This window comes from Pieris napi, chromosome 10 (genome assembly GCF_905475465.1).
Source record: "Pieris napi chromosome 10, ilPieNapi1.2, whole genome shotgun sequence".
Taxonomy (NCBI): domain Eukaryota; kingdom Metazoa; phylum Arthropoda; class Insecta; order Lepidoptera; family Pieridae; genus Pieris; species Pieris napi.
In genome coordinates, this window is record NC_062243.1 from 2,917,329 (window position 1) to 2,932,096 (window position 14,768).

At 31.9% G+C, this 14,768-nt stretch overlaps 2 long non-coding RNA genes across 2 annotated transcripts; both read right to left on the reverse strand.

Moving 5' to 3' along the window:
- Positions 1-9,075: 9,075 nt before the first annotated feature.
- On the reverse strand, positions 9,076-10,799 carry LOC125053393. The gene is made up of 3 exons (XR_007117567.1): positions 10,712-10,799; positions 10,011-10,259; positions 9,076-9,296 (listed from the first exon to the last, which is right to left on the reverse strand). It is a non-coding gene; the product is annotated as an uncharacterized LOC125053393 (long non-coding RNA).
- Positions 10,800-12,920: 2,121 nt separating this feature from the next.
- LOC125053410 lies at positions 12,921-14,441 on the reverse strand. Its single transcript, XR_007117570.1, has 4 exons — positions 14,305-14,441; positions 13,773-13,851; positions 13,296-13,519; positions 12,921-13,052 (listed from the first exon to the last, which is right to left on the reverse strand). It is a non-coding gene; the product is annotated as an uncharacterized LOC125053410 (long non-coding RNA).
- Positions 14,442-14,768: the final 327 nt, after the last annotated feature.

Sequence of the window (14,768 nt, forward strand, 5' to 3'; positions counted from 1 at the left end):
TTCTCTAATGAACATCATGCCTCTGCAAACTTTAACCTTTCAAATAAAAAAATATTCTTATATTATCCTAAATATGAGAAACAATTATTTTAAATTAGTTTATATTACAGCGGTCGATTCTATTAAGTCAGAATCAGAAATCTTGTAACTTTCGCCTTCACGTTTAAACTTCGAAGGAAAAACGCGTCTCAAAATCTCCCTGAAAATCTCCCTCAGGCCCGACGTGATTTACATAAAACTTGTTTAAATGGTAATATTAGGAGACATCACCTACCGCAAGTCTACCCTTCGGCGGTGCCTAAGCGTCGTCACAGATCAACAAAGCGCTGAACATTTTATAACCCGTACTGCGACTTCGGGAGGCCATCCATTCCAGGTTTTTTACCCTGTGGAGTAAGGGAGAGTGACGCCACAAATTATACGAATGTTCCTGAGTTTTAGAGTTCCCTCGCGAAACAAATTATTGGTCAGATTAAATGGTTTAGACGGTTTTAAATCTTTCGAAGAAAATTTTTAATATTATATATTTTTGAAAGAAATCAAAATAAGGTATAGTGTTGAGAAATCGAAGTTCATCTAAGTTCTAAATAATTAAAAGTTAGGTTTATACAGTATTTTAATGAAATGTTAATCGAGGGAGACATCATCTAGGTTGTATGTCATCATAACGTGACCGTAATGGTTCTTGAACTTAATGGCTAACATTGTACAGACATTGGTATGATTTTATACTTTCCATCCTATAATTAACATGAAATTAATTAATAATAACTTAATTAATTTTAAATTAATTGACATTAATTACTTTCATTATTATAAGCGTCAATAATGAAAGTAATTAATTTTTGAAAAGTTGGTGGATTTTTGCGGACAATTATTTATTAAATTTAGCACAATTGTTAGAAAGCCTAAACATGCATCATCAAAAATATTTAATTTCAACAAAATACGTACTGAACAAACTCATTGAATTCTTATGAAATCGGTAAAAATGCGTAATTACTCAATAAAATACAAATATACATTTTTTGCGAATTCGATTTAATGGTACTTAGATATGCATTATACACGCAAATAAATTAAATTTTTCGTATACTAAGGATTTAGACGTATCAAAGAAATCTATAGAAAAACTTCATTATACGGATTCCATTCAATATAAACACGTTTTTCTTCTCTATTCCAAGGTACTCGGTTCTGCGGCGTCAAATCTAAGTCAGCACAGTTGGAATTGATAAATCGTTCTCCGCGAAGTTACCTATACGATTTTAAAATTTCCGATCACGTTATTTCTTCCTGTCAACATCTTTAAACCGTTTGGACGCGAGCACTCGATCTTAGAAAAAGGGGTTTTTGATATTAATTTATTATTATTTATGAAGTTCTACTTCTTTAGGCGCGTTATGAAAAATTAATGAGAGTGAAATTCTACGATGCGCGCGCACCGTGACACAAAATTAACAGAATGAAGTTGCCAACGGAAGATGCTACGGCATTGGACATAATTTAAAAACAACATTCGAATAATAGTAGAATTTATGTTACACTTAATGTAAGAGAATAATAATAAATATTTATTTATTTAATTTTTCAAATGTAAACTGAATTTTATTGACCATAATGACTCCTTTTCCAGTCTTTAATTATTTAATTGTAATTAATTATTTGCATGCAATCAAAAACTATTTTTAATAATGCCAAAAAAGTATAACTTCTTACGCGCGTACATAAGTACACGCACCCTTTTTTTTATTTCTTTATCTAGCGACTTATCTATAGAATAATATTTTATTATTAATAATTACATTCAAGTTTAACCTACATAGTAATAATAAAAATAATTAGAAAATAATAAAATTTAAATTATTTTAAATTAAAACAAGGGTATGTTTGTAAGTTATACTTAATTTTTGTGTTTTCGTAGCTACTGTCGAAAAATTATATCAAGTACTAAACTGTGTTGATATTTTTTTTCACTCTACTCCCCTGAATTAGTTGTTATTGCACATAGTTTAATGTCCTCGCTTCATAAGTATGCCATCTTAGTATGCAAATATATAATTCTATATTTTCCCCAAAATGATAAATAAAAATGTTTCTCTTATGGTAGAATGGGTACAGAACGATCGCTATGATCTAATAAACTATGTTTTGTTTGAGGTACCTGTTAGTTTCGACAGCCCGTTACATTGTGTTGTTAAGTTTATTTATTTAATTTGATATGTGTAAAAAAGTAAAGGTAAAATAAAATCTTATATAAACAGAGCTACCAAAAATACAATAACTTTGAATTCTCCTAATTGTATTTTGCTTAATTACTATAAGTCAGAGCTGATTTACACAGGGTCAGTAACTGACTACAAAATCGTGGCAAGTCAGTGCTGACCCGAAAAAAACCCTGTGTAAACTGATTTGAAGTCAGTACAGTGGCTTGAAGTCAGCGCTGACTTGAATATTCGGACACGAATATTTTAAAGTCAGTTGGCGCCCCCCGCCACCCGCGCACCCCCGCGCCAGCCAAATAAACCCCGTGTAAACAGACAAGTCAGTGCGTGGTTAGTCATTGCCGCTGCGTTCTAGAGTGACCACGTTTTTTTCGCTGGCGATAAAAATGAAGCTTAGCGAAAACGAAACCTTAAAATTGGTGCAATTATATGGCGAAAACGAGTGCCTTTGGGATATTATGTCCCTAAATTACCACAATAAAGAAATGCGGTCAACAGCGTTGTTTATTTTTAGTTATCTCATTTTCTACCATTTCTATTAAATCATTCAACAGCAAAATTGAGAAATTTTTCAACAAATAATTAAATCGTCGTTTCAGTTGTTTTTTAGAATTCATTTTATCCCACTGACTTCACACACGTGTGCTCATCGTGAGAAACGCACCACTACTACTTACTTCATGTAAACAGTTAAAGTCAGTCGCGGCGCCGACATTGGCGCTGCGACTGACTTGTCTACTGACCCTGTGTAAATCAGCCATAGTTAAAGAAAAAAAACAAGGCATATTATTTATACTTGTTTTATTTCTAACTTACTGAGGGCTCTATAGGAAAATCTATATAGGTACAAAAGTTATCTACGCAGTAATATTACGCAAAAGCAAATTATAACGTTAGTTATTAAATGAGACAAGTTGTGTACGTGAGTTGGCTACTGTATGTTATTAACTAGTTTTTCTAACTTTTAATATCATAAACTGTGTTAATCTTTGGTACAGAAAACAGAATAAAAACATACCCGAGTACCCTAAAATTTTATTTTTGAACCGCGGACCCGACAGACGTTGTTATAGTTAACTATGACTATTACGAATTGGTATAATTACCTAAAAAAATATTTCAGAAACAAAGTGTTTATTATTCTAATGCTTTATGATATACAACATTTTTTGTTTTTTGTTTTCTGTTTTAGTTATGTTGGTTAAATAGTTTAGTTGGTATTCCGATATGAGAACAGATGAATTTTATCAATATAACAACTCCGATCGAAGCATTTGTTTAAACGATATTAATTTTTCTTTTCTCTTCATCCTCTTTGACGATATTTGCATCACGCATTCTGTCAATGTTAAGTCAAACGCGAAAAGGTTACATCAAAAAGTTTGAATTGTATGGTGGTTAAGTATTCTTAAATTTTATAATTTTCCGCTCAATTTTCTTATTTTTTTCTTATCCAATTCTGATTTTTAATAAGAGTAGGTGAACAGCTTTCTGTGTCACATGTTGTAAATTTTCGGATTATACATGTCTGTTTGCTTTCGATGTTTGCCTATACCGTATAAGCCAGTGTTAATTGCATAGAGAGAACAATTTATTAGTGCATAGCTGTAATTCGAACGCAAAAATGTTATTATATTACGTTGTCATGCAATATCTGCAGGGCACATAGGCTAAAACTAACTTTTTAAATCCATTTTTTAAAATCAAGTCGTGGTCTAGAAAATGTCCTGATGATATCACTATATACGATACCATAGTCTTGCGTAAATGCGACTTTATCTTATACAATTGTATCTCTTATTCCTAATTACGAATGAAAACATTTAAATAAATAGAAGACCCTAAAAAGACAAATTTGCACAACAGAACAATCGTAATGTGCTAACGAGTTTACGGAGGGAACGTAAAGAAATTTAATTAGTGTTCATTGAGATTATTCACTCACAATGGCTGTTAGACAACTTCGAATGTTCGCGACACACAGTAAGAAACTAAAAAAAAATCAAATGCCTCCTGCTGATAGAGGACAAATCTCTGTTTTTAATTTATTTTATTATTATTTATTACTTAAGATGTCATACTTGGCGATTAAAAAGAATGGCGGAGAGTTTATTGCCAGTTCTTCTCTTCCGTTCTACGCCCTTGATTTGAGAACTGGCTGTAAATGTAAAATTAGAAGCATTTAATGTATATTTCTTTTTTTAGGTTCATAAGTGTACCTATATGAATAAATGATTTTTGACTTATGACTTTTGATACGTAATCATTTAAACCATTTCTGGCTGGTGCTTTGGATAGGTGCGACTATCACTCTTAAATCATGTCTTCGACAACCAGTTTTAGGATTTTAATATATGCGCTATTAATACTTATCACTTGGTTATAATTATAATACCGCTACAACCCTACATGGACCCAGACACAGAAATCCAAGTCCAAGGGTCTAAGGCCTAAGCAGTACTCGGTTGTTATTGTTGTATAATTTTGTATGGGAATCCTTGTTAATCAAAAATTGTTACTTATCCTACAAAAATTATCATATATTCTCGAAGAAGCCTCGTTATGTCCCCGGACGAGCGGCTTCGTGGATATAACACGCGTTCATAATTGTTTTATTTATACATTAATTCATTTGTGAAGAATGTTAATTACCGTTTACATTTGTTTTCCTGTTCTAACACTTCTTGTAATTATGTTTCACCAAAAAGTGTTCTGTTTTGCGCAATAGGCGCTATACTATTGTAGTGCATATAAAGCAATAGAGCAAAAAACACTTTTTACTTCTGACATTAATCTAGTTAATATGTGACTGATTTTGGGTGCTTAATATTACTAGTGACTATGTCAATAATATAAGACACGCAAAACTAATTTATATTTGTGGGTTGCACCGCCTGTATGTCTCATGGACTTGAAGCAACAAATCTTAATCCAATTATCGAATTCTAAGAAATACGTAGTTCGGAGGGTGGCTTTCGAGACTAAACCTGCAAGCGTGATGTGGATAAGCATCAGCTGATTATGGCACGTACGTATAGGTAGACATTCTCAGACTCATCGTATTTATTCGCCTCAAACAGCTGGAGGATTAAAAAAAATGTTTAAAAGAGCTTTCTAACGCTTAGCATACTGACTCATTGTTACAAGAAGAAAAAAACAACATTTAATTTGACAAACACTTGTAAGAAAACATAATGATCACGAAGTAAAAAACCTTCAAAATTATGTAAACTATTTTTTCTGACATTTCAGAAAAATACGCTACAAAGGAATTATAGACTAGATGTTTTCTATGAAAATGGCATACAACGGGTAGGGTATTAAAATTTTAACATAATATTTGATGATAGTGTGTGTTGATTGATGGATTGTTTAATAACACGACACGCCTTACACTTTCGAAAGCTTGCCTTTACTTTAATTATATTAACGACAAAAACAACTTTAATCTATTCAATAAACCTCTTTTGTCTTAAAACAATAAACTTTATTTATGACAAATAAATATGGTTGTGATAATATACATCTATCACTAGTAAAAGGTGTTGTTTAAAAAATATATATTTTAAATTTCTTACACGAATTAAGTTTGGTGGCGGTTTTTTGTATGGATATTATGTTCAAAGTGTCTGAAACCGGTTAACAACTAATTTTAATGGTTTAAAATTGGAGCTTATAACTAACATAAAATTACCGGTAGTGAGATTGAGACGCTTACAAAAACTAACGTGGCCTATCTAAGGGTACACAAATCTAAATGACACATGCTATTGGACATTATCGGAAAAGCGAATGTTAAATTACAATTTATGAGTGTGGTACTCATTGGCTTCAAACAAAAAATTTCTAAATTTTTTTTAAGCTTCTAATTACTAACTAACATATTTATATGTAACTTAACTAAAGTTTCGTTACGTATCTCACGCCAGTATATTATTTATAAACGACGAAATATGTAAGAATTAGATTATTAATCAATAGCGACAAGTATCGCTAAGATCAAGTTAAAACAGGCTTCCCTTTATTGGGGAAGGTCGAGCACCCTACACCGTGTAGCTCTTGTTAAGGATACAGGCATGTTCATACTTGGACAACTATTCTTCAAAGAACTCTTTAAAAATACACGCAATTTTTCGTAAGAATATTCGAAGAATCTTATAGGTAGGTAAGTTAAGTATATATAGAATCGAGATTTACACATATTATATTAAATTTTGACAAAAAATAGTCTCTGACTAAGTAAACTCTCTTTTAGTTAATTATATTAATCTCAATCATTGTCAATAATATATATAATATCAATATTAGCATTAGACAGGAGAAGATATGTGACCCTCTTGTTTTTAATTATGGATTTTATTTTGTATTAAAGGCCGGCAACGCAGTCGCTAGCCCTCTGGCATTGAGAGTGTCCATGGGCGGCGGTTTTTTTATATTATTTTACGTTTTTTGTTTATATTGTTTGTTTTTTATTGTTATACTTTTTTGTTTTTATCATTTAGTTTTTTATTATTTTAAGTCTTTTTTAAGTAAGGTTTTATACAGATTACTCTCATTTGTAGTACATCTTTATACTGTCTTTAGCCTATTGTTACATATGTTAGCATTATCTATCAATTATTTCTTTATAATCAAACTATTCGATTTTACTTAAAGAAATTAATGAACGTCAACTGCGTACATACACTTGTACACTTAATCCCTTCGGTTACTCGACTTAAAAACTAGCCTAGTCTTTAGAACTTTATTTGAATTATAAAAATATTAGTCGTTCTAGTATGTACAAGCATCGGAGTTCTGATGCCACTTGCCAAACTTCACTGGAGTGCCGGACGTCTCTGCTTTGTCACACAGAACAAAGACATGCTTATCAAGACATGTTTCAGGACACTAATTAATTATATAATAACTAGCGGAAGTGACTATGGCTTTACAAATATATGATTTATAAACTTAGAATCTAAAATAAATTTAGATTATGTTAGATTGTGTGGTCGTACTTGAAGCCTTCAGATTATTTTTCCGCTTTTGTTACTGTTAATGATAAAAACTTGTATACACAGTTTATTTTTATAAAATACTAGCTGACCTGGCAAACGTCGTTTTGCCATGTAAATCATGTATAATAAAAAATAGGGGTTGATCGTAGAGGGTGAAAATTAGGGGTTGTATGTATTTTTTAATGCTGTATCATAAAAAAATAAAAATATTTTTTTATCTATAATAAAAAAAAAAAATTAGGGGTGGACTACCCTTAACATTTAGGGGGATGAAAAATAGATGTTGTCCGATTCTCAGTTATACCCAATATGCACACAAAATTTCATGAGAATCGGTCAAGCCATTTCGGAGGAGTTTAACTACAAACACCGCGACACGAGAATTTTATATTTTAGATATACAACATGTCCCTACTAACACTGAACTAACGTTTATTTTTGTCTCGCCGATTGAATAGAAAAATAGTAGTATAAAGTATATAATATTATTGTTTTAAATAAAATCAATACAATAATTTTGTTCATTAAAACTAAATTTATTGTATTTATCTTTTTTTACTATTACTAAGTGTACACACTTTGACTGAAGATCCTAAAATGTCTACACTTAACAAAGTGCATTATAACTCAGTTTTTATGAATATTTTGTTATAACAATTCAGAGAAGTGTTCACCATCCCGGAGGTCGTAGATTCGATTTCTGGCGCACCAATGAACTTTCCGTGTATGTATGTGACACTCGCTCGTACGGCGAACAAAAACATTCAAGGAAACCAGCATGCCTAAGACTCAAAAATTCCACAGCGTCAGGCAAAGAAGACTGATCACGAAATAAATTGGTTCATATGAAAATTAAATTTCTCTCTTTTTTTCGGAATCACATTCAAACGGTGCCGTAAAAACTTGAAATCCATTACAATAGCTTTCTTCTGACGCGGATATCACCACCAATTTGGCTCCAGGGTTAAACAAACCAGTCTTCAGAGAGAAAGTTGTGCCAAAACGTACGCGATTCCGCCACTCCACTTGCCAACTTGCGCGAGGCGCTGTAAGCATTATGCTAATGTAGTCTATTCAGGATACTGCGATGCAAAATCAAGTCATTTAGTGCGTGATAATTTGTACGCTAATATTAAGTGCTCAAAGATTACAGCATGTTGGAGACCATGGTTACGGTGTTTTCTAAGAAAGAAATAAGGATATATATTATATATGTATGTGTGTATTTTTTTACGTTAGTTATTTACTTGGTTTATTTATGTATAAGGCGTAAATTCAACACATTTAACACAACACACACAACTCAGTAGAGTTCGATAAGCAGCTAAAAAAATTGTGCGTGTACTAGGTGTACACACGTAAGAAGTGAAACTTCTTTATGGTCTTATTTTTCGAAAAATGATCTACTATATGCGACTTTACAGAAATTCGTTAAATTAGATAAAGTTTAACAAAAGGCTTTTATTATCATAGACATGAATACAAATATTTCATTTTACCTTATTACTACGAAGATTATTATAGAATTTCATTAATTGTAATAGAATTATTACTATCATTGAAAAAACGTGACGATTTGCTACGAAATTTCTCCCATACGTCGATAAAGAACTCATTCCAATGCCGATAAAGAAGTTTGACTTCAAAAAGCAACATGGCGCGTAACGGAAAAATGTGACGCGTAACGAAAAAATGTTACACTAAATTTTTTTCCAACCCCGATAAAGAAGTTTCACTTCAATAATAATTTTACTGACCCATACTACGCCTATTATTACGGGAAAAAAAGTCTTGCGAAATTTTTATGAATATGACCAAGTTATTCTTTTATTTTATAAAATAACTAACCATTATAAAACAATGGTATAACTTTCCGATACAAATGTAGGCGTCTCGTTGTAGATTCTTCTGTTGTTATAGCTATAATTGGGCAGGGAGGCGATGAGTACGCGCACCATCTAGCCGATATCCCTGATTTTGTAAGGACGATTATCGCTTTTGCTTCGCACTTGAGAGCGGCAAGGCATGCAGCTAACGCTATGGTTATGGATGGCAGTGCTGGTATCTTTGTCTGTGGAATATACGAAATACTTAAGGTATTTTGTGCAGTTCAGAACGACGTGTTACATGAATATCGAGAGCAGCCTTGGGATTTTGTAACTCACTTTTCGCACTCACACACACGGCATTCTGGCATTTGGCTTGTAGTTTATTGTTTATAAGAATGCCAAATCGTAAAATGACTGCTTTACGACTGATTTTAGCGCGACCGCCTCTGTGAAAACCGCTGTGAGAGTTTGAAAAGTGAGTTACAGAATCGCATGGCAGTAGTCAGTGGCGTAACTATACCATCTGGGGCCCGTGGCAAATTCTTTTGATGGGGCCCTATCAGTTGAAATCGTCACGTTGTACTCAGTTTAATTTTAATAAACTTCGAGATTTTCAGAAGAAACTGAATACAGCGTGAGTACGCTATATTCAGACAGCTGACAAATATGTCCCACTAATGGCCATAGGACTCCTCTCTTGGCGAGAGGGAATGGTCTGTAATACCCACACTAGCCCAATAGCCACACGTATTGCAGACTTAACTTTCATCCATAGAACATAATATCTCTTGGGCAGGGGCCCTCTTGGGTCGGGGGCCCGTGGCATTTTGCCAGCCCTGCCACCCTATTGTTACGCCACTGGCAGTAGGCGATAGATGAACAGGAGTCTTATTATTTTGTTATGATAGACCGGACTTCATAAAGCGTATTATACTTAATAAGAATAATAAACATACCATAAATGACAGTTTTAAATAATCATCTTCATAATTGATATTCTTTTCAGCAAAACTAATAGCTCTGACGATAGATCTAATAATATCACGAGGCGGTAATTGAACGTTTTCATTGTCCGTTACAACAATACCATCAACCTGGTTCCTGACTACATCATGAATAGTACTAATTATCCTTATATCTCTGTCGACCAAATTGTAATAATCTTCTATAATATTTGGCTTGATGTAGAACACTGGCTTGAAATACTGAAATTTGAAAATGGAACTGTTTGAAAATTTCCACAGATGTAGCGAATATCGTGGTAATATTTAAATTCCGAACGTCAAAGCGTTTTTACAAATATGTACTTAATAATTAAGACTAAAAGACCATCTCTTATGTGGTCCCAGTTCTCTACGTAAATGAAAGTCCACACAAGTTCTACTTCGCTAATTGAAGCTCTTCAATGATCCACTACGTGATAAATTGTATCTTTAGTATATAATAGTATATGTCTTTAAACCTAATAGATATAATAATTACCCAAAGAGAGAAAGACGATACCAAGCAGGTTTCTATATATTTTTTCTAGAAAGCATATAATTCTACATTTGAATTATATTTTGAAGCCATTCGTTTTACATTATCGATTAATTAGGTTCTAAGTCCAGGTTAATTTAGAGATAACACACTACGACCATTAACTTCTATCACTTACTTTTTTACAAAATTTTAAAGCACAGTCACAATACTCTTCGCTAACTAGATTATTTCTCTGATGATCAAGTATGACACCATCTGAAAACTATACAATTATTAATCTTATTGGTATCTTCCATATGAAGGCGAATAGGCTGCGATTTACTATAACAAAGTAACTTATGAATCAATAGGACATATCTTCAACGAAATTATAGCAGTTCATATATGCTTACAGACCCCAACCGCACCAAAGTTTTCGTTAAAAAAACAGAGACGCTCGTCGAGATTTCTGTATACTGTATACTGGTAAATTATAGCTATTTTGACGACAAATTTCGTGGTAACTATTTTTGTATAGGCAAGTATGTAAGCAGCCGGAAGGCTGTCGATTTTATACCAGCTTCATAGTGTTCCATCGTCATACATGTAAATATTAAATGTGCAAATATAAAGAGAAATTCATTAACTATTTGTATCACTCAAATTGTTTGTTTATAGAACAGAGGGCAAATGGGCAGAAGCCTCTCCTGATATTAAATGATATTTAGTATACAATACCGTCTTTACAATATCATTACCGAGCCGTTCTTAACATATTGAGTATGGTTATAACCATACAGTATATAATTCCCAATTGGGAAACTTATTTGAAAAAGTATGTTTGATTTTAATGTACTTGAAAATATATGAAAGTAATACGCCTTGAAGAATATTGCAACTTCATTATGAGACACAAAACTAACACCCCCTAGCCTAGATGTGGTTTTCAAGCGAATTGAAAATAAATTAAGGTTAAAGTGAACTCGCTGTGTAAACGTATATACGCCTGTTTTATATATAATATAATATTAAGAAAACGATTTGTAATAAACGCATTATTACTGTGGTAATCGACAATAGGTCCGAGGCTAAAATGCAGGTGACGCTACAGTCGGCATGTGACCAGTAACTTCTTTAGCACTTTGTACACTTTTTTTGGAATGGGTAAAAAATGTTAAACTCGCGACAGGACACGTGACCTCATCGAAAATTCGTAAGACGGATAGAGAGTAGACAGCTGGCGCAAAATTGTCATGTTTGTGTACGATAGCGCAATAAATACATATTGTATTCTACTACATAAATGACTATTTGACCACACTAATGAATACTTTTATACTGCTAATTAAAGCAATTCGTGCAAAATTATTCCCGAACCATTCCAAAATATTCGTATTTCATAGAGAAGTAGGGATTTTTTGCATTTTCTGAGAAGATTTACTATGGTAATATAATATATATATATATATTTTTTACCATAGGAAAGTAGAGATTTCAACGAACTGAAAGCACACCAACTTTTTGAAAAAAGCTGATATTTTAACGTCAGAATTTTCGATTGAAAATTAGGGTGTTTTTTCGATATTAATTCAAAATAAGGTGAAAAAATAAATATTTTTAATCAAATAAATTACAGTATATTTGGGACATAATAAGGTAAGTTTTCACCAAATTTCGTATAAAAAAAAAAATTTTTGTAAAAGATAGAAATAAAAAACTAAAAAGTTGGTTTTTTGAATTTTTCACATAAATTTTGAGGTTATGTGAAAAATGTGTGAATACAAAAGTTGTAGATCTTTGTATGACCTACAACTTTGCCATTTGGTTTTCTTCGATAGGACTTTTAGTTTTGCCGGAAATCGAGATAAACCGTTTTTTACCCTTAAACCTCCCCCCCCCCCCTAACCCTTCCCGACCTCAGTTCGACCGTAATTTATTTTTCCTTTTATTTTGATCATATTCCCCTTTTCTTATGGGTTTCATCCTACTGTAATTTTTTTTGGTTTCAAAAATTATCGGCACTGGTCTATAACGTTTGGGTTAGCTTTTACATTTTTGTTTTTACATATTATTATTTATATTTTTACTTTATTTAATTTTCGTTATAGTTACATGTTTATGAGTTATTTTTTATTAATTAATTATGCACTTCTTTTAGTTTAACCGCTGTAGGTGTTTCTTTTTTTATTGTTCCATATAAGGGGTTGTCTGGAAGAAATCGCTTGTTAGCTAGTTTGTTATAAGGCCGCCCGTTGCCTAATAACTTATGTAACCTTCTTTTTTTGTTATTTATATGTATGATTTTGTATACTATGGTAACGAAATGTTAATAAATAAATAACTGTATTTCACTGATTTTAACTTCTATTTGGTGATAGTGAAAACGTCTTTTATCTTACTTGGATTAATTGTTCCGCTTCTTCATCATCCCACTTATTTAACCATAACAGAATCGTTTTTTTAGACCACTCGCACTCTTGTTTTAGCTTCAGGTATTGGTTCAAATTATTCACATTTTTAATAATTATTACATCCACCTGATAAAGAATTTATAACATTTTAAATATTTTTGTCGCAAAATCTTGTCTATGATAATTTAGAACAAACAGTAACGTGTTCTAACTAAGTAGCATCTATCATTTTAATATCTGTAATATATGTCGGATAAATTAACAACATCAAAATGCCAAATCAACAGTCCACAAACAACAGTCAAATCGGTTTTTATATGAATTTGAAATAGGAATCTTCTGTGTTTTGTTATATAAAAAAATACTTACTACGTCATCAATAGGTATAGGTTTGTTGATTGAGAGTGTAACTGCAATTGTTATAGGGACTTCGTACTCTGAAGGGAACATCTCTGGCATTCTCTTAGCTTTAAGTATCGTAGCAACAGTTTCTTTGAAGAACTCTTCATCGTGTTCTGTTCGATCAATATTGAATATGTTTACACCCGACTTTATAAGGGTATGTAAATCATGCGTGGTATATCTTCGTTTATCTATAATTAAGGAAAAACAATAATTTATAAATTGCACTGGGCCCTAAAACAAGCCCAACTGGCCCTTTTTTCGCAGACTTCTCTTAACATAAGAAAATCTATGTAGATCATGAGCTTTTCACGTTCTTCTATACGAGTTCGATTGACGATAAAAGTCACGTGTGATAAAATAGACAGAGATAGATAGAACAAAAATCGATCAGAGCAAAATTGTTTTAACCACTGTTATATAAAGCATAATTAGAACACTTACAAAAATTAAAAATAATATTTATTGCAGGAAACACTCTATCTTCTTCGTTTGGATCTTGATACTGGTAAAAGCACAGACTCTAGAAATAAATTTAGTTTAAATTTTTTGACGTGAAAAAAAATGTAATTTTCAATTCTTTGTATTATAAAAAAATAATGATAATTTAGAGATATTAATTCAATTAATAAAAGTATGCAATTTTGCATCAATGTTTTAATATGACGTTATCAACCAAATTTTTTAAAATTAAATAAACTGGTCAAATGTCTATGGAAATTTGCCTTAAATCATATTAATAAAATATAAGTGCGATAGTAATGTGTATCTAATAATATATATATAGCTATATCTTCAATGCACCGTAGTGTGTTTAGGGTATAACAAAGTTTAAATTATAATCATTTATTTGAAAAAAAAAACCTTTTTATAACTTTATAAATTAGGTTCCAGTGGCCATGTCAGAATGAATAATTTATCAGACTTCATATCGTGGCCCAGAATAAAAGTTAATAATTTAACATGCATTACTCACCCCAGATCTACAAATATCCGGACTTGGAGTATATTTATCAACCCACCACACCATTATCAATTACGGTATAGATAATGAAGGAAGGATGATATAAGAACTACGACCTCACCGCAAATAAAATAATCATATTTCTTATAGATTATGAATAATGTGGAGTCGAAGCGTAGACTCAGTAATACAAATATAAACCAAAAGTCTTAATAATCTTATTTACCCCTTCCGTGTTTTATTTACAACTGATACCTTTCATGGCCAACTAGATGTAAGCTATTTCAATTCTAAATTAGAATATCTTGATGAATAAAAATGAATTGCAAAATATGTTGCTAAACCCAAACTCGAAGCCGACTCGACGAATTCGAGTATTTTTGAATTGAATTGGTAAGGGAAAAATACATTTTTATGGAGAAAAAAAAATGGAGAAATTGGAAAAGCGAACAGTCTCTATGGGCGAAATGTTCCAT